Here is an 18,866-nt window from a genome sequence, read left to right on the forward strand (position 1 = left end):
TCTCCTTGTGCTATCACCCAACAATCTTTCCATGTCCTCAAAGTGAGAAATGACCTGAGCTTGTCTTTCAATGTAGTCTGGGAGAACCTGAGGGTTGTTGGCCAGGTGTTGATGAGCATATACTAAAGCTGAGGAATCCTCTAGTTCTGCTCTGATAATGAGTGGCTCACTTAGCTCCCTCTCCATAACTTCCTGAATTTCTGTTGCCCTCTTTTCCTCATAGATTAACCAAGAGTCCATGGCCATTAGTTTCACATCTCATAATGCTGCATTGGGGTCTGATAAATTCATGTTTAGAAGTGTCAAGTTGTGTAAATAGAATTCTACTAAATTGGCCTTATCTTTAGCTGAGCTACTGTCACACAAACACATGAACTAATTGTAGTTCTAGAATGGAATGGTGCCCCTTTGGGCCAGTGTGTTAATTTGAAATTGCAACCATTGATATTTAAGATATAATGCATATGACTTAGCGGGTTTCCTACATTGTAAGGCTTCTACTTCCCAACTAGCCATGCAGGCCATTTGGGCTTCTTTCTCTTACACTTGTTGTTTTAAATCATGTATTTCTTCTGCTGCCTGTGACACCTTTTCTTGTAGTAGTTTTGTTAGCATCTCAACATTAGTTGGCAGCTTTTCTTCTCTCTACTATTCCTCGGTTGTTTCCCTGTCTGCTGGAGGTCCTTCTTGCTACTACTACTCTCCCACAATGGGTGGCCTATCTTCCTTATGACCTTCCTATAGCTGCAACAGATTTCTCAGCAGCTCATTCTCTTCCTGTAATTTTTCTCTCTGACTGCTTTCCATGTGCCTCACCATGGCCAACTCTTTCCTTGATTCCTTTAGTTGTTCCTCCAGGTGGCCTATGGCTGCAACACCCTTGGATTTGGCAATCCTCATCCAAGTGTGAGTCCTAACCCACCCTTATTCTAATGCAAAGAAAAGTGGTACAACAAACTTCTATGGGATGATCTTCCCACCTTCTAACAGGTTGTAATATGAGCCCAAGCTAGGCTGAGGGTTGTTGGCCCTCAGTTTTGGTCTATTTTTGCTTAGGGAAATCTACTTAATCCTTATATTTTCCATCCATTTTCCATCACATCCATCTCATTTTGATGTATTTTATGCATATTCAGGTGTTTAATTTTAATTTTTCAATTTCTAGAAGTTTTTATGAAAATTGAGTTTCAAGTGCAATTTTGGACTGAATCAAAAATTCCCGTAATAGCTATGTGGATGAAATGTTTGGAGGACACTTGGGCTCGAGTTGGATGCATGGATGGACAGCTTGGGAACTAGGACTAAGATAACTCCACTTGGTTCGGCCAGAACAAGTTTTATTAGGCCCGGTCAAGGCTGGTCAAACATGACTAGTCACCAGAAAAGCCCTAGGAAATAGGGCAGTTTTGAGATTTTATGGGATTGACCATATTTCTTGGGATGAATTGGATGAGTTCGACATAGATAGGTATATATGAGTAGATATGAGTGTTAGAGATAATATAGATCAGTTTGTTTCATTAAACCTCTATTTAAAGCCAAGAATTTGATGGCTTTTGTAATGGAAATGGAATTTGTATGTAACTGTTGTATAATTTGAGTTGAGAGCTAATTTGAAGAACTTGTTTCATTCCAATTTTTTATTCATGCTCGGTTGATTTACTAAAGTTGTTGTAGCTGAGATTTCTTCAAGTGTGCAAGGCAAGGGTGGAGGGCCCCCACACCAAGCTAAGTATACATCTTAGTTCAGTTTTCGTAGTTTTCATATACTAGTGTTTGTTTCAAATGTATTTAGATGTGTGATGATTGTTGAATGAATATTGGTTTAATTGTAGTCTACATATGAAGGTACACACAAGAATTTAAGTTAAATTCTCCTTCTATTTGATCTTGAACTAAAACTGAAATTCATTCTCCATTTCTCATTTGATGTTATTTATGCATTTCTGGTTTGAAGCAACGGTGATTGTGATATAGTAGGATTGTGAAGAAGGAAAATTTGGACCTTCTTAGTTAGGAGCCTCTTCTTTTACATCTTCTGCATCATAAATCATTGTTAATTAGTGCTCTTAGATTTATCTTCATGAAAGTAGTATTGTAGGGAAGGACAACCTGGTTCTCCTAAGTTAGGAGCCTCTTCCCTCATATATTACATAAGTGAATTAGAAATTTTAAAAATAGGTTTATATTTATAATATGTACTTCCTTAATTCTTCAAATTTTATCTTCTAAACTTGATTATATCTGATGTCCATATACAGTGGATTTGCCTCCAAGTTTTACAAACTCGGATTGATTATTAAATACTTGTGTTAATTTAGTCAATAAATTAGCCCAACATTTTGGCACCATTGCTGTTGACGAATATTTTGTAAACAAAATACCACTAGGAGGTCTAGGCTGGCCACCATTCCTCAAAGGGGTAAATAAATGCATTATGTTTGTCTATCATATTTGACTTGCTTTCTAAGAAATTCTTGTAATGATTTACATGTTTATTGGAAGAAGAGAGACTATACACCTCTCTTCCTCCATCATCTAATGTTGTATTGCAAGCAAGTGCTATGTTTTTGTAGGTCATAGGAAGAATGAAGGAGTGAACTCCACGGATGAAGTAATTTTCAAAAGTCAAATTCATATTTCAGAATATGAATACAAATGTTCAAGTCAAAGCAAAGTGAAAATTCACCTGATGTTGAGTTAATTCAATGAAACTCAAACTCTTGAAGCTTGCTCTTCAATGTTGACCAACAACACCAACAAACCCTACAACGTGATCGAGATCAAGGCAAAAAGACATGAAGATAATCATCAAAAGGAGTAGTCAAGTTCAATACCATGTTAAGTCACATCAATCTCCAAATAAGCCTTTCCTATTGAATTCATATTGTTCATGATTTGATCATCATCATTTATTCATGATTAGAATTCATATTGTTCATCATCCATACTGTATGTTAAGCTCCATGACTGTGCATGTTGAAGTCCAGACTTATTATCCATCCATTTACTACTAAATCATGACTTCAATATAGCCTATTTTCATAAGCTTTTCATACTTCCCTACTCCATTACACCCCACCTCCATCCAGAAAATAAAAAATATATAGAAAAAGATAAAAAATAATAAAGGAGTTTGGTTGTGAAAATCCAAAAAAGTGGCACAATACAAACTCGAATTCATATCGGAAAACCAACTTGTTTGGCCAATATGAATTCTTTATTTTGTTTTACCATTTCTTCAGTTTGAGTTTGCAGGAATAATCTTTCAAAATAAAAAATACTTGAGGACAAGTCTTTCCATCAGCAGGGGGAAGGTTCGCAAAAATAAACTTAGTTGTGCAGCTGAATTGACAACGGAACTTGTATTGTTGGCAGTTGGGACCTGAAATATTTTTGAAATCAATTGTAGAGGGACCTGAAATGTTAGCAAAAACATGTATATATTGCATAAAAATGTACATGACAAAAGGGACCTGAGCTATCATGAATCAATTGTAGAGGGACCTGACATGACATCAACAATCAATGGACCAGAATCAATGAAGGATGCTAGAACAGAAGGCATAAATAAGCTCTATGTTTCTATCTATCTACGATATTCGAACAAGACAATTTCATCCAATATTGTTAAAGAACAGCAACATTCATCCAATACTATCAGGGAAGTACAAGTATAGTAAGTTCTCTTGCTCTTGTAAATTCAAATTTTTGTAGAAATTTTTAGACTTTGTTAAAATTGAGTTAATACTTGAATGCATATATTCATTACATCACCCATTATCTTAGACCTAATCTTATATTTACATTCCATTCATTATAATTCATATCCATTATCCTTTCCTCCATTAACCACATTCCTATTCATTATATTCATTTCCATATTCATTATCCTACCCATTTAACTATCATTCCATATTCATTTCATAACCCTAACCCTAAGTATCTTTCCATAAAGCAAAAGGGATCAAAGTGAGGATTTAATAAGTTGAAACCTGCACCACAAATAAAACATTAGTATTATGGGAAATAATTTTAAATATGACCAAAATGGTCATTTTAAAATTAAAGAGATATTGTAAAACATAAGGGATGTGCACATTATGAAATATATTTCAAGAAAATACAAAATAGGAATGATTAATGTATTAAATATATCATAATGCATGAAATGGTAATACGATATTATCATAGCAAACTTTATGAAAATACGATGTGATGGTGCAAGGTTATTATACCAAACCTTATGATAATACGGTTATTATGGTAAGCCGGTGGTAATGCATTGAAATACGATGGTATATATGATAGTCAACGGATAAGTCACGGTAGTGTGAGTTGGTATGCAGAAGGACGACCATGGTATGGATTGAACGACAGCTTCAAATGAATCACGCATTGGCAAGGCAAAGACAGCCACAACCCGCATGAAGACAAACCTGTGATTAAATGATGCAAGCAGCCGTAGGATTTATGCAACCAATGTGGAAATCAAAATAAACAATATATACAACAGTCAAAGGTATGGTGAATTGGTATGAAGGAGGACAACAATTAAAATATGAAATGGTCAAATATGCATTTAAACCAACAAAGAAAACTCTGTTTGTTCATCGTTAATGAGCTCCGCCTAAAAACCTCATGCCATCATAGCCATTGGAGGCTCAGCGAGAATGATAGGAATTAAGAGCTATTTGTGTTCCAGTCAAAGGACAACAATCAAATAAAAAACAGTCAAATATGTATTTGAAACAGTAGAGAATTAAGCAGTTTTGAAACCCCGTGAGCTGTGGAAAAAACGTTGGAGCTGTAGTTACGCAGAACTGATAGCAACCAAACAGTAAAATGATAAAAACGTTTTGAAACAAACAGAAATAACACCTATGCATATTAACAGAGAAGAGCTCTACCAGTGTTGAGCTCTACCAGTGTTGAGCTCAGAGCCGTAAATTTCTTTGCCATCACAGCCATTTAAGGCTCAGGAAAGATGGTAGATGCGCAGTTGAGAGAAGCAAAACGTTTTGATAGTGGAGGAGAGGATGCAACCATGGCAGCTTCAGTTACGCAGAACAAAAAATGACTTGGAGAGGTAAAAAAGTCAAACTACATTTAAAAAAACTCTGTAATGTTATTACCATGCATGAGCCTTTCACCGTGTGAAAAAGCTGGAGGCATAAAAAATGCAGAGAGAAATGCAAAGCTAAGCAAGGCAGCGTAGGAATAAGGTGGTTATACATAAGATTTAACGCTGAGTTGAATCCCAGGGATTGTGCAGGTGAATAAGGTAAGATCGAAAGCTTGATTCTTGTTAATAAATGCAACAGAGGAAATATCGGGATTTTTCGCTGAGATATGGACTGTCTGTTATTTCTTTAAAAATCTATGCCACCAGTCAGCAAATAAGAGTGTTTAATAGGGAGAAACGATATGAGATACAACTAATTGGGCCATGAATCAAGGGGATCACGCCACTTCTTTAACAACAGTCAGGTATTTTATAAAATCGCCAAGTTTTCATCTAAAACACAGTGTTTGCATACTGAAGTTGATTGTCTGCATGATGACATGGCTGCAGATTAATTGCACAGTGAGTTTGCTTACATGCACAAGGAAGTAGCTTCAGGTTAACATGTGATTTGTTAACGTAGGATAGAAAAATCAAAACAAATCTTGGCCAGGGTGTCTTCACAGATCAGATTTTCCACGAACAGGGTGTTTATTCTAGTTGACTGCGTGTTGAAATAATAAATGAGAAAGTTTTGAAAGCATGCCAAGCCTAAAAGCTACACCTGTACATGAGGACAAACAGTATGATAAAAAACCAAGTTTCAGTTTGATGCATGAAGGAATGGGTCTTTAAAAACAAAGTGTGCGCTTGTGTTTGAAGATTTGGGTTTACATTTGAATACACAGAGCCAAAATTACATTAACTATCATATGTTGATGTAGTGTTTGATATTGGTCCTTGGGCAATATGAGAGTTCTGTTATATACACAGTGAGCATTTTCTAAGCATAATGAGCGCAACTTTTATATCATTTTTTTCCTAACACGGTGGGCACATTTTTCTCAAAACAGAGCTTCAGAAGAAGTGTGTATAAAGATGGATATTTTGTTTGCATGAACAGAGCAGAGATGCTGCAAAGACAGAGACAAAGGAGTTTAAAAAAAATTGATGAAACAGAGGATAGAATAAAAGAAATAGATTAATAAAAACATGTTTATTATGTTTTTATAATCTTTTTATATCAAAACTTTGTGTTTGCGGAAGCAGTAACTTCATATTTTTGAGGATTGGTCTCATCTCTTTATCAAGGGCATTTGAAAAAAGGTAAGAAGGATACTGAAGAAAAATTTGAAGAGAAAAAATTGATTTCAAATTAAATGATCATTCAATCTCAGGAATGCATTTCAATTTTGAGAAGCTACTATTTTTCATTGCTTTTTCTGGGCAAATGAAAATGAGATTTGAAAAATGAAAACATGGGTTTTCTTCAGAACGAGCCTAATTAGACTCCATGATAACCATTTTCTCAAATGAATTTCTATTTGAGATATTTTTATTGTTCTTTTGACCCATATTTTGCAGATTGCATGGATAAAACAGTGGCTAAATTGAAAGTGAAGGCCTAGACATAAAAAATTTGCTTCACTTAGGGAGATGTAAGGACAACTGGATATTGGATCCTTTGAGCAAAATTGTTGATTTGAGAGGGACATGAATCCTGTGTCGGAATGTATTTCAAAATTCAAGTTTTATTTGTCATTTGAAGCTGCTCATCCAGAATGATATATTGGTAAAGAAAGTCATCCACAAGAAAAAAGAAGAAGTACATGAAAGCATAGATATCCTTTTACAGGTAGCTCGAGAGAAAGCTTCATCTTCAAGGGAAAGAGCCAACGGTAGAACAGCAAGGGAGGTCAGCATACAGAGGCAGAAGATCAATGAGACAAAGACAAGCATGAGGACATGCTTGAAGATCAGCAAGGGCGAGATGTTGGCCCTTAGTTTTGGTCTATTTTTGCTTAGGGAAAACTAATTAATCCTTATATTTTCCATCTCATTTTGATTTATTTTATGCATATTCAGTTGTTTAATTTTAATTTTGCAATTTCTAGAAGTTTTTATGAAAATTGAGTTTCAAGTGCAATTTTGAACTGAATCAGAAATTCCCGTAATAGCTATGTGGATGACATGTTTGCAGGACACTTGGGCTCGAGTTTGATGCATGGATGGACAGCTTGGGAACCAGGACTAAGCTAACTCCAATTGGTTCGGCCAGAATAAGATTTATTAGGCCCGGTCAAGGATGGTCAAACATGACTAGTCATCAGAAAATCCCTAGGAAATAGGGCAGTTTTGAGATTTTATGGGATTGACCATATTTCTTGGGATGAATTGGATGAGTTCGACTTAGATAGGTGGATATGAGTAGATATGAGCGTTAGAGATAATATATATTATTTTGTTTCATTAAACCTATATTTAAAGCCAAAACTTTGATGGCTTTTGTAATGGAAATGGAATTTGTATGTAATTGTTGTATAATTTGAGTTGCGAGCTAATTTGAAGAACTTGTTTCATTCCAATTTGTTGTTCATGCTTGGCTGATTTACTAAAGTTGTTGTAGCTGAGATTTCTTCAAGTTTGAAAGGCAAGGGTGGAGGGCCCCCACACCAAGCTAAGTACACTTCTTGGTTCATTTTTCGTAGTTTTCATAGACTAGTTTTTGTTTCAAATGTATTTAGATGTGTGATGATTGCTGAATGAATGTTGGTTTAATTCTAGTCTACATATGAAGGTACACACAAGAATTTAAGTTAAATTCTCCTTCTATTTGATCTTGAACTAAAACTGAATTTATTTCTCCATTTCTCATTTGAAGTTATTTATGCATTTCTGGTTTGAAGCAATGGTGATTGTGATATAGTAGGATTGTGAAGAAAGAAAATTTGGACCTTCTTAGTTAGGAGCCTCTTCTTTTACATATTCTGCATCATAAACCATTGCTAATTAGTGCTCTTAGATTTATCTTCATGAAAGTAGTATTGTAGGGAAGGACAACCTGGTTCTCCTAAGTTAGGAGTCTCTTCCCTCATATATTACATAAGTGAATTAGAAATTGTTAAAATAGGTTTATATTTATAATATGTACTTCCTTAATTCTTCAAATTTTATCTTCTAAACTTGATTATATCTGATGTCCATATACAGTGGATTTGCCTCCAAGTTTTACAAACCTAGATTGATAATTAAATACTTGTGTTAATTTAGTCAATAAATTAGCCCAACAAGGACTTTGCTCCAGTATTTCCTCAGTCTTCTCTTCTCCCTGTGATTGTTTGGCTACCTTCTCTAATTTCTCAGTTCCTTTTAACTTCACTAGAGTTTTATATAGAGATGTTCCAGCTTCATGTAGAGTTGTTTTTGAGTCCATCATCCTAATTCTTTCTCTCCGAGTGGGGCTTTTTGGGCTTCCTCTTTCATAGGTCATAGATATCTTTGAAGGAGACTCTTCTTTCGATTTAGTGGTTGTGTCCTCAATGACAATTGGTTTCTTTGATTGTGGTTGGGGTTTGCCCACTTTAATCCGTGTGCTTCTCATGGATTTAAAGTACATTGACGTTTGCCTCTTTCTCTTTCCTTTCTGTTTTGCAGGTGTGCTTAATGCAGCAAGCACAGTTGTTGCCTCCCTTACCAACATTTTCGGGGACTTCTCTTGCTAATGGTCTTTTTCTTCACTTCTTGTAGAAACCTATTGTTAACAGGAAAAGTGTCTATTCAGAACCCTATCCCACTAAGGTGTGAAAGTGACCTTAGAAACAAACAGAGAAAACTACTTTCGTATTCTTCTTTATGAACTATAAACGAAGAGGAATAGGATGAACCAACCTGTGTCTTGCGCTAGTCCTTTGATCCAATCTCTCTCCTCTTTGACAGCTTCTAGCTACCTACTCCCTTACTTGCCCAGCTTCACCAAATACCTGCAAGATCACAGAAGAAGGAAACTATACAAAGACATGGGTTTATGTTCATAAAAAGCTTAGGATCAGATTTAAGCTAAACATACAAATGTAACAAACATCAATGATACACAAGCATGTAGGAGAAACTCAAATAGTTTTATTGATATAAAAAGAAGATCCAGGAGGAGTTACAACCGATGATTTCTGATCCAGCATCAACCTCCCAGCAAAGAAGCCCCTCTTCACCTCCAACAAAGCATAAATCACCCAATACTCTGATATCTATCTCAAAACCAACATCAATTCTCTGCAATGTACAAAATTCCAGCCTCTGGATCTCTGGGATGAGGGATCCATATATAGATGTATGCAAGGAGGATGAGTCAGCTTATGATTTGACTAGTGGCTTCTCTCTGTCAGTTCTTGCTTCCACTTGGAGACTGAGAGCCTCTTACTCATCCTTGGTCGAACTCAGTGAGGCAAGTGTCGTTGGAGAAGATTCTGGAAGCTTCCATTGTCTTTCCACCTCGCGAAATGGCACTGCAATTTGTCATTTCCCGCTCAACGCACCCTAGTAGTGCATTTAGGTGCGTTGCAATGCACCTAGCTAGTGTCTTTGGGTGCTATGCAATACAACTAGCCAGTGGAGCAACTGAAATGATCCTGATTTGACTGATTCTGAGCAGTTTCTGGTGGAGAACTTCTGGGAGACGCTGTAATTTGTTGACCTTGTTCCTTTAGGGACTTAGGATCCCTTGGTTTATGGACATTTCATGCTTAGAGTTGTAAGGCACAAAAATGTCTATAACAGTTGCCCCCTAAAGTATGAGGCCGTTTATCGGGTGAAATGCTTTATTAGGAGGATCCGAAGTTCTTTCAATGCTGGGAGGAGACCTGTAATAAGATACCATACAATACATTATCTTCATACTGTTTTCATGATCTAGCTGAGGCGGGCATTCCCATGCTCAGCTTTATAAATTCATTTTTATGTACATAGGACAGACAATCGTCTGATGGTAGACTGATGATTCTGATAGAACCATCATCCTTTTGGTAGGATGATTATCTGTGCTGCAATACTGTACATTTCAATGTCTTTATTTTCCTGAATATATATCGCAGCCCGGATGGGTGAAACTAGATCCGGGGTCTTCAATCTCGTCCGATCTTCACTTGAATTACAAGTCGATCCATGTGAAAAATGTTTTGAAGTCGAACATGGAAAGACATCGCTTGATTACCAGTCAATGATGTAAACTGTTAACAAGCGCGAGAGGAATCACCGATAATGATGATGACCCTCAAGGTACTGCAGTACAATTCACGTGGTGTGAATAAAGGACTTGGCATCGAACACCACGCAAAATCTTTCGGTCGAAGGTCATTGATGTATACCTGTCGCCGGAAGTGAGAAACTTGCCATTGAGGCATGGAAGCTTCAAAGTACTGAACGGGGTGTTCCTAGATCAGCTTCTTGGATAATGAGCTGATGTCGACAAGAAGCGATCCGTCAAAGGAGGGCCTTAATGAATCCCACATCAATGACACGGAACGAAGCAAATGATTTTGATGGAGGTGAAAACAATCTGATGATATACGGTTCAGGATGGCAGTCATGAAAGAATGAAGTATAATGTATGGTAGTGGATGGGACATGGGTGACTTCTCTGGATGACTTCTCTTGAACATGTCGGTGACACTTATGTGATGGATTGGTAGCATTTACCCCAAATGTGGATGGTATGGCGTGACCATGGTGATGTGACCGGTGAATGAAACAACCCAACCTGACTCAGACACGGAGTGGAAGTGTCATGTTCAAGAGCGACTTGCTACCAATAAAGATTCTTTGAGTTTTCTTCCCAATTTTTCCCCAGTCATTGCTGACCAGTACCTCTTTATTTTTGTCAAGCTTGAGGAGGATAACATATGCTTGTTCTATAATTTGCCCTTCGGGCAAACCCATCGCTATGTTTTAACGAGCCTAGCAATAGTGAAACTCGTTCTCATCTAAAGATAAGTTTGTCGCTATTAATCTTTTTAACGAGTTTAACGACAAAGATAACTCAGTCCTTTTCATTTTTAGAGAGTCTGAAAAGGTACGTAAAGGTAACTCCAAAATTCCTTTTTCGTCATCTAATCCCTTAATTCTGAAAAAGTATAAAACAATACAGAAGGGATGAATTTTCGATGGTTTTAACGAGCCGAACAAAACAAGCGCTTGACCTTTTTGTGCAATAATCCCTCAAGTCCAAAAAGATTAAAATCTAGAGGAGGGATAGCACTTCTGGTCGCTTTAACGAGATGGAAGGCCAAAACTTGGAAATCTTTTCATATTTTACGAGTCAGTTGAAAAGAGCTTAAAGAAGACTCGTCTTTTGAGGAACGAGTGATAAAAATGGGTAGCAGTTGATTCCAGATAAGGGTTGGAATTTTCCAATCACAGCAGTGTCACAAGGATGGCTAGTGAAATCACTCTTCGCAGCTGTTCCTAAAAATGGGTAAACAATCAAATGGAGGTGAATGATCGGCCAAATGAAAAGTGGAGGTGATGGTGCAAACACGACCAAGGCTTTAATGGCTGAAATGCTACATTCACAGTGGTTATTTACCGAGGAATAGTTAATTTTTTAACGAGCTTAAACGCGGGTGGAAACATTTGCTCATGTCTTATGTTTATTTTTTAACGAGCTTGAACTATGTGCTAAAACTGCTCGATTAATCCAGCATGATAAGAATGTCTCATATAAAAATGGCAATTTTTAGATTTTTGCCCCACATCCTTTCTTTATGCAAGTTAGGTGACGACTAATCCTACGGGTTTAAAGGGTTAGAGGTCCTAAAAATTTAAAAAATAAATAGCCGCCCCTCGCTTGCACTCCAAAAGGTTTGCATGCCCCCAGGTATAAAATATGGTTTCAAGGTTACCCCTCAATTTGAAGACAAAACATTTGTTCTATCAGGAAAGGCCTACCTCTTACAGGTTACCCAAATATTGTTCTATTCACGGTGCAAAAAAAACACTTCTTCGGCAATGTCTACCGAGATAAACAAAGGTGAGCGACGGTGCCCGCCAACTCACATAACTTTGACAAGAGAATCTTATTCTAGAATAACCCCTCTTCCACTGACGGACAGGGTACAGACTAGTCATATTCTCCTGCGGAAACCTACCCTATACCCGAAGTTTTTCCTGCCGAAGCAAACCAGGACGCATGCCCCCTGGGTTTCAGTCATATCCCTCCGAATTACTCGCGCTTATCGGGAGGACGGACTGGGGATTGAGACATTTCTTGCATGAAGAGACCATTTAGGGATGGTATATGACTATTTGCTATGCGTGATCCAAGAAATGAAAGCTGGTCCACGAGCTTGACCACTCTTCCTTCGTGCGGAAAACACATTGCTCTAAAGAGTGAGGAGACAATGGCTCCCATGCAATAAATATAGTCTCGTCCAAGGAGTAGATAATCCAAAGGTCCTTGAACTACCATTACGTTCATGCGAACTGTCTTCCTTCTCAATGTTATGGGCACATCGGGAAGGATCCCTAAAGGTCGTCTGGTTCCTTTATCAAAGCCTGTCAGATTTCTCATCTCAGGCAAAAGTGATGGTGAACCAAGCGCTTTCCAAGCAGTAGAGGAAAGGATACTCACAGAAGCCCCCTCATCCATGATGGTACTAGCCATGACCATTCTATATATTTGAATGATAATTCAGAATGGTATGCTTGCTGGTAAACGGGGTCTGCCTAGTTGATTCCAGTCAAAGGAGACAACTAGGTTGCTTGGAGGTGGGACCGAGTAGACAGCCGGGTATGGCTCTGACGAACTTCCCTCCTGCGGTAAGGGAATGGGTAGATTGCCCCCATGTTCGTCGGAGTCTATGTTGATGAAGAGAATCTGGACGCTGTCATCCTTATTCTCTTCAGTGACTGTATCACCTGAAGATGAAACCTCTGAAGGCAAGACCGGGTCAATTGCCACCTCGACCTTTTGACTTTCGTCTGGTATGGATCCAGATGGTTTATCTTCAATGATAGGCACTTCAGCCGACCACTTGGGCAGGCCAGCTGGATTCTCAACTAGCGACGGACTCGGCAAGAGTTTTTTATATCTAGGAGGAAGTCGTAATGGTGAAACCGGACAATCATCCAAAACTCTTTTGGCTTCGTCTAAGAAGGGACAATGGTGGACGGCAGGATTTCCTTCGCACAGTTTACAAGGAAATCTAGCTTTCCCTTTTTGTCCTGGGGCTTCACTTTCGCTAGTTGACGGTGTGCTTTCAACATGATCATCAGAGGTTGATGACACCGGATTGTGCAAACGAGGAGACCAATCCCTTAGTATCCAGGGGATGCAAGGACAATCTCTGTGAAAGTGGTCTCCTTTGCAAATGACACATGGCGATTTAGGCCTGGTTGGTGCAGTGTGTGGATTTTCATTAGACGACACTCGTTTTCCCCTATTCGCCTTTGGCTCCTTCTTCTTCTTCTCTTTCTTCTTCTTTTCCTTATTCTCCTTAGGAACTTGACTTTTAGCTTTACCAGCTCCATCAAGTGAAGAGGAAGGAGGAGAGGAAGAATTAGAGGAAGTAGAAGGTTGGTGGGCAACTCTAGACTCGTCTAATTTCTTATTCGATTATTCAAGAATAGTGGTGTTCTGAACGACATTGGTTGAGAAGAGCCATACCGGCAAGCCAATTGTCAGTCCTGGAAGCGACAAGGTGGCCATATGGGGTGCACCAACATCTCCCCAAGAGGAGAAGGGACTAGGATTTCCACCAAGGGGAATTCCTTGGTTGGTAGACTCCATTTTCTCAACCTAAGATCAACGTAGGAAAGGGGTAATGAATATTCCATTTAAAATAAATTTTTATACGCTTTGACACAACTTGTTTTTTCAGTTTTTAAGATTCGAGAAAAAACAAAAGATGACTCTAGTCTCCTTCGATTTTTAATGAGCCTGAAGTGACAAGTGCTCAGATGGACCTTTTCCGTTAAGGAGTCTGAAAAGGAACGAAAGGTACTGCTCTGGAGATCTAGGTAGAGGGAGTACCAAACCAATCACAAAAATGTAGAATACTTTTTACGGTACGGCAGTCAATCTTCCCGAATGCTGTGTTCGGTGCATTGCGATCAGTAGGGCGGCCGACACGGCTTCCTATGGATAAAAGGTTTTAAGCCTATAGGGTTCTCCCAATATATACTCGACGGTATGTGGGAGCACAAGTCCGTACTGGCACTTATCATCTCAAAGTGGAGGAATCACCCAACCATCAGTGAGGACAACAATTACCAGGCTTTACGACGCCAGAATACGTCTCTAGCCTAGACCTCTAAATGTTGTGCGTTAAGTTCCAAAGCATTGTTAGGTTCATTGAATTTATTTTAAGTTGATCTTTCTTATGAAGTTTTCCTTTTGGGTTCACCACGAGATGTAGATGTAATTCCTAAAATGCAATCTAAAGATAATAAGCAAACTTTTATCTCTTTTCAGCAATGAAAATCCTATCTACAAGGGGAAAAGAAAGACACAATCTTTTCGCAAAGAGAAAAGAGCACACTGTAAATGCACTTTCCTAAATCAATCCAAACAGACTATCAATATGCAAATGCACATGTGAATGTATTTGTTTTTCAATTTCTTAATATTGATGCCTTAAAAGAAAGTTGATGTACAAATCTGAATTTGCTTTCAAGTGACAAACACAAACAAGCTTATTTTCGGAATCAAAAGGTAGAGATGATTACGACACTTTATGATTTTGAAATAAATACTCGTTTCGACACTAGAAAGTTACAAATTCAAACCAAAGGCAAAAGTAAAAGCAGAATCGACTGTCAACATCAAATAAACTTTCTCTTATGATCAAAATCGACACTTGCGACAGATCTAAATCAAAGGACGACAGTATGACTATTCTACTTTTGCAATGGAAAACTGTAAATGATGTAACAAACACACAAAAACATCTACAGTCTTTTTGTACAAAGGAGGCGGAATTACGACAAAGAAAAGGGGTTTTTAAACAGACACATACACTGATCACAGGCTGCAAAAACAGAGACAAAACTGGAAAGAATGAAGCACAAGAACCTCAGCTGCATAGGGCTAGGCTGATGAGCGCACCTGTTACACAGAGAAACTGCATTTCAGCGCAGGTAGCCCTCTCGGGAAGTGTGTTGAAATGCAAAACCTCTTCACAGAGCATGCGCTGGGGTAGAAACGAGAATTTTATCCAGGTTCTGGGTCACGGTTTGCAGTTTAATCTATGGTTTTTGGCCCAGTAAAAGCAATCAGTAATGCACAATCAGAGGGTAGATTTAAAGAAGGTCTAAGAGCTATCACAAAGGGCAATCAGATCATTTTTGAATCAGTTGTTCAAAACATAAACAGATCCAGTGAATGGATTGAAGTAGTAGATGTTCTACTTTGCATTTGTTAATGGCAAATGCAGTTCGATTGCTACTTCTAAGTTTATGAAACAAACAACAAGAGAAACACAAACAAACCAATTAGACAATCGTTCCCAACGGAGTTGCCATTTTTTGAATGGGAAAAGTGTCTATTCAGAACGACCCTATCCCACTAAGGTGTGACAGTGACCTTAGAAACAAACAGAGAAAACTACTTTTGTATTCTTCTTTATGAACTCTAAACGAAGAGGAATAGGATGAACCAACCTGTGTCTTGTGCTAGTCCTTTGATCCAATCTCTCTCCTCTTTGACAGCTTCCAGCTACCTGCTCCCTTACTTGCCCGACTTCACCAAATACCTGCAAGATCACAGAAGAAGGAAATTATACAAAGACATGGGTTTATATTCATAAAAAGATTAGGATCAGATTTAAGCTAAACATACAAATGTAACAAACATCAGTGATACACAAGCATGTAGGAGAAACTCAAATAGTTTTATTGATATAACAAGAATATCCAGGAGGAGTTACAACCGATGATTCCTGATCCAGCATCAACCTCCCAGCAAAGAAGCCCCTCTTCACCTCCAACAAAGCATAAATCACCCAATACTCTGATATCTATCTCAAAACCAACATCAATTCTCTGCAATGTACAAAATTCCAGCCTCTAGATCTTTGGGATGAGGGATCCATATATAGATGTATGCAAGGAGGATGAGTCAGCTTATGATTTGACTAGTGGCTTCTCTCTGTCAGTTCTTGCTTCCACTTGGAGACTGAGAGCCTCTTACTCATCCTTGGTCGAACTCAGTGAGGCAAGTGTCATTGGAGAAGATTCTGGAAGCTTCCATTGTCTTTCCACCTTGCGAAATGGCACTGCCATTTGTCATTTCCCACTCAACGCACCCTGGTAGTGCATTTAGGTGCGTTGCAATGCACCTAGCTAGTGTATTTGGGTGCTATGAAACACAGCTAGCCATTAAAGCAGCTGAAATAATCCTGATTTGACTGATTCTGAGCAATTTCTGGTGGAGAACTTCTGGGAGAAGCTGTAATTTGTTGACCTTGTTCCTTTAGGGGTCGGAACAACACTTTTAGGGACTTAGGATCCCTTGGTTTATGGAAATTTCATGCTTAGAGCTGTAAGGCACAAAAATGTCTGTAACACCTATGTGTCCACCGTTTCCATCTGTGTGACTGATATCTTAGGGCGTGCCTTTTCATTTTCTTTCTGGGTGCCTACTTTAGTTGTGGCAGCCTTCATTTGGGCCTTTTCGGCATTTTCCTTTCTACTATGTATCCTCTTTTCCCTTGTTGTTTTTGCTATTATTTCTTCCTATGTTTTAGGCTCAGCAGTCTTGTTAATTTCTTTCTATTCTTCCTGTGCTTCCTTTGTTCTGCCCTCTACTTGGATGTTCTGTGTTCCCTCATCATTTGTTTTCTCCATTTCTTCAGTTTTCTCCCCCTCCTCACTATTGGATGGAATGGTGTTTTGAGCCAAAGTTCTAATTTTATCATTTCTAGATATGTTTATGAAGATTTCCCAAGATATGGGGAGAGTGTAGGTGTGTAAAGCATATTCCACCAATAGTTTGATGAGCCCATGGTGGGCCAACTGATCTCGGATCCCTTCATTTAGCTTTGTACCACATTCAATAAAGGACTGAAGAAGGAAATATGGGATGCTCAGTTTCTTGGCTGGAGGCATGTCAATCCCATGCCTTAATTCACATAACAACCTGAGATGGTATCCATAGATGATGCTAAACCTCCCTTCACATGTGATGTACTTCATAATTTGATAACTAACTTCAACCCAGAGAGGAGGCAGGCTTGTCCTTCTAACCTTATTTTTGTCTTCTACAGGATGCTCCTCGGGTAGAAAAAATGTTTTCTTAGCAATTTGGCCCAATGACATCTCTTCCTTGCTCCAAGGGAGCCCCAATGGTAGACTAGTAATTCTATTGATGAGATCAAGGGTGAGATCTAGGGTCAAACCCCTAAAGCTAACTGTGTCACGTGTCTTCGAATGTGGTCTCAGGGATATTAAAAACTCTTCAGTTATCTCCTCATCATGACCCTGAATTTTGTCAAAGAAGGATATCCAATTTGCTCGAGTGAAAAGGTCTGCCACCTCAGGGTGCTCGAACAGCTTGCTGGAGTCTAAGGGCTCTTTCCTTATGAATCCCCCTAGCATGGTGTTGAACAGGAAAACAACAGTCAATCACTGAAACAAAGGATTCCTGAATTTGGTTTCTTCTGAACCCAATAAGGAATTTCTCGTGTGTTCCCTACAATACCAGATAGCAATAAGTCCCTTGTTTTAAGACCGATATCACCAAAAATTTGATTGTCTATTTATGGAAAGAAGAATTTTGTTTTTACATAATAGAGCATAAGGAAAAAAATTCTCTTCTCAGGACATAGATAGAAATGTAAATTCAGTTTTTTTCACACGCGGAAGGTGGCCTCTACTGTAGCATGTATCTTCCTTACAGGAGAATTTTAAAAATGATGAGGAGATTTCAGAATGTAAAGAAAGAAATGGGTAAATTCAGTGAAATATGCAGGGAATCTTTCACAATTTGTTCAATACACAGGTAGACTTTTATTTTTTCAAACTGATGTCGTCCAATTTACCACCTTGCACAAACAAATCATGCATAGAGAAGTTCTCTCGGGCCTACCTCGTTTGGAGCTTGAAATTCAATGAAAATTCTGGGTTTCCCTTCTGTCAATGATCTGAATTTGAAACTACTTGAAATTTGTTTGCAAGGTATTCAATTCAGAATTAAACATGTTTAAAAGATTTCCATGTCTTGCAGAAAGAAAACACATGAAGTTTTCAGCTGTTCATGACCCATTTAAGCATAGCAGAGTTATTTCCTTTTACTGTTTAACACATTAAAATGAATTTGTTCTGCAAAATAAATCAACCAAAAATGCAAAAGAAGTTGATAAAGCAGTTCACCCCCTCCAGGGCTACGTCTGCTGGGTCCAAAGCTCCCAACCGGGCTTGTCCTTGTTTTTATTAAATGCTAAAATTGAAAATACAACCAAATAGAAGCATCTACAGGAGAAATAGATGGTAGAAATGGATTCAGAACTCTTGAATCCTTCAGGATTGACTATTGGATCACCTCCAATGGATACCTGCAACCCTATACAGTCTTCACAAAACTGGGCCCTAGTGGCTCCTAGAACTTTCACGGCTCCAAAACCTCTGCAAATGACCTCCGATGGCTGTAAGACCTGCACCAATGGCTTCAGAAGGTTGAAAATACCCAAAATCGAAAAAAAAAATCGTCCAAAACCGACTTTCCTAGCCAAAGTTATGGCCATTTAATGATCCCCTCCAGTTTAGCCTAAAAGAACTCCAGCTAACTTTAGTTAATGTCTAGTTAGCTCCGCCAATTATGGCGGGTCCACCAAATTCGCCATGTCCGCCAAAATTTCTGCCAAATTCGCTAGTG

The sequence above is a fragment of the Pinus tabuliformis genome, chromosome 8, assembly GCF_031772625.1.
Source record: "Pinus tabuliformis cultivar Carrire ecotype Pingquan chromosome 8, CPIR1, whole genome shotgun sequence".
NCBI lineage: Eukaryota > Viridiplantae > Streptophyta > Pinopsida > Pinales > Pinaceae > Pinus > Pinus tabuliformis.